Raw genomic sequence first — 3,032 nt, forward strand, 5'->3', positions numbered from 1 at the left:
AGTAACTATAAACATCAAGTGTTATCAGTCCCAGCAGCAGCCACTGCCTGAGAAACTTGCTGTTCATTTCAGCAATTGCAGCTGCTTACAAAAGGCTTAGCTGAAAGGAAAATTACAAGACAGAAAATCACCTTATCCTGGCCCAAACCAGGACCAGAGGTCTCCCTGGATCCTTCTCTTCTCCAGGCTGAACACCCCCAACTCTCTCCCCCTGGCTCCAGAGCTGCTCCAACCTCTGAGCATCTCCATGGCCTCCTCTGGACTCACTCCAGCATCTCCATCTCCTTGTGGTTGGGGACCCCAGAACTGGACCCAGCACTGCAGGGGGGATCTCAAGAGAGCAGAATAAAGAGGGGAAATCCCCTCCCTTGACCTGCTGGCCACATCATATTTACATGGAATCTGGAAAAGACCAGAACATGGTTTTCTTTGTATTTTAGGAGGGAAAGGAGGGGGAATGTTTCCCTGACAGCTAATTTAATATAGTCTTGCATGGAAAACAATGTTGATTTTTATTTATTTATTTATTTATTTTATTCTGTCAAGGCTCTGTTTCGGAAGCTGTTCTGGAATAGGCATCACTTTCCTGAAAATGAATTTTAACAGATGTCAAATTTCCCTGAATAATTTCCATTGTTTCCTGCAGGAAACAACCCTGTATTGTCCCAAAGCCAACCAGAGCTGCCACCCATCTGCACGTGCTGCTATTCACACCGTGCCAGCAGCAGATGAGTTAAAAGGGATTTTTTGGGTGTTATTTTAATTAAAAAAGAAAAAAAACATCCTTTCTGGTATCAGGCACTTAGCTGGTGCTATCAAGTCAGGTCCTGCTCCTCCAAGGACTTGCTGATAGATTTGTGTGCTGGAAGTTGTCCCTTTGTAATGGGGCTTGGCAGGGTCACACAATTTAGTATTTAAATGAATAATCTGCCTTTTTCTTCTATTTTTCTTTTTCAGTCTTCTCTCAGATGAGGGGAAACAGGGAATGGTTCATTTCCTAACATGAATCCTGTGCTGCACTGGCCAAACATCCAGAGGATGCTTTGCCTGCTTGACACCTGAGCATCTAACTCCATCCTTGGGCTCTTCAAGGGTCTTGCTGTGTCATGGTCCTCAGCAGGAGGTGGCTGCAGAGTCCTCAATTGCAGAGGAATGGCTCTACCCACATTCCCCAGGATGTTGGGAATGAGAAATGTTGTTCTTCATACAAAAATTGGAGCATCTTGGAACAGGTTGCCCAGAGAAGCCGTGACTGCCCCCTCCTTGGAAGCGTTGAAGTCCAGGTTGGATGGAGCTTGGAGAGCAACCTGGGCTGGTGGGAGGTGTCCCTGCCCATGGGGGTTGGAAGTAGATGATCTTTAAGATGATCTTAAGATGATCTTAAATTTTTGGTCTGAGCTTTGATGGGTGCTTTCTAGCAAGACCTGGTGGGCAGACAGCCCAAGGAACCAAGCGTGGCTCCCCATGGTGATTCCTCTGGGTGGCTTCTCAGCAACATTCAGACTTCTATGGTGAAGGAGACCTTCTCAGCCTGTAGCAATGCCCTGAGGGGTGCCATGGGGTTCTCACAGCTCCCTGGATAGCACATGGGGCTGGCAGCCAGCACACAGAACAAAGTCTCCTTGTGCACTGGGCTGAGCCCAGCCCGCCTGCCCAGAAGGTCCTGGGTTTTGCTCATGAAATGCTCCAAGGAGGAAAAAAGAGCCAGCCACAGCAGGGCAGGAGTTTTCCTTTAAAAGACAGCACTGTGTGTAATAAATGAAGCTGCTTGAGGTTAGGGGCCGGGTCCCTTTTTGTGTGTGTTTGTTTTGATACACAGCAGTGAAGCTGAGCCCTTTGGTGGGGTCCCATTTTCCTGCTGGAGCAAAGCTGTCAGCTTGAGAGGAGGCAGCAGAGGAGGAAGAGCTGAAATCCTGGGTTTGTTTGCTTTGAAAAAGCCACTTAAAATTAGCTCAGTGAATACAGGCCTGCACGGATTGCTCTGAAAATTAATAAATCAGGCTATGAGCAAGGAAACTCAATAATGCAAACCAGGTCCCTTTGCTACGTGCCAGACCCTTGGTCTCATTTTCATGGGGGAGGTGTAGGTTCTCCCAAGGTTTCCCTGGTTTTGCAGCACTGGATGGAGAGGAGAAACAACCTGGGCTGGCCCTTGCTGATGTCTCCAAAACCATGCAGCAGGTTGTCTTCTTATGGAAAGGGTTGGTTAAGTTTTTATAGAAGAAACAGCTCCCAAGTCAGTCCACAAAGCTCTGCCATGGGGTGGTGACCAGAGAAGACCACAAATATACTTGGTGAAAGGCCACTTTGTCCAGGTACTTCCTCAGCACCTGGATATGGGACTTTGAACAACCTGATGTAGTGAGAGGTGGCCCTGCCCATGCAGGGGGGTTGGAGCTGGATGATCTTTAAGGTCTCTTCCAACCCAAACCATTTTAGGATTCTACTCTATGTCACAGGAGCTGGTGGCACAGCTGACAACAGCACTGCTGGGATGGCCCAAGGGGGACCAAAGTCCTCAGCTGCCTGGATGCAGAAGCAAATCCCCCTTCCTAGGCAGGTGGTGCAGTTGCAGACAGCTGGGGCTGGGAGGAAATGCAGTTGGAGGAGCAAATCCTGGTTCAGGCTGGAGCTCAGGGCATGTGAGAAAAGCTGAGGGCTGTGTGGGTGCAGTGGGAGGGGAGGCAAAGGGGGGTTTATTGCTTCCTGCAGCTCCTTCTTGGGATGGTGCAGAGAGGATGAAGATGGGCTCTTCACAGAGATGCTCAGGGATGGGACAAGGAGAACAGGCCCAAAATACAACACGGGAAAGTGTAAGAAGTTATCCCACATCACTCCTGAGAAGTGATGTGTTCTGAGGCACCCCTGTTCCATTTATTTCTAATGAGTATTTCCCATTGCAGCCCCCCCCCCTTGAGGTGAAGGAACACCTTGGAGGTTGCCACTCCTTATTCTGTGACACAGAGGAGCATCCAAATTAAACGAGGTGTCTGATTTTGAATAGTAGTTGTGCTGGGTCTTCTCCTTAGCCC

This window comes from Heliangelus exortis, chromosome 1 (genome assembly GCF_036169615.1).
Source record: "Heliangelus exortis chromosome 1, bHelExo1.hap1, whole genome shotgun sequence".
Classification (NCBI taxonomy): domain Eukaryota; kingdom Metazoa; phylum Chordata; class Aves; order Apodiformes; family Trochilidae; genus Heliangelus; species Heliangelus exortis.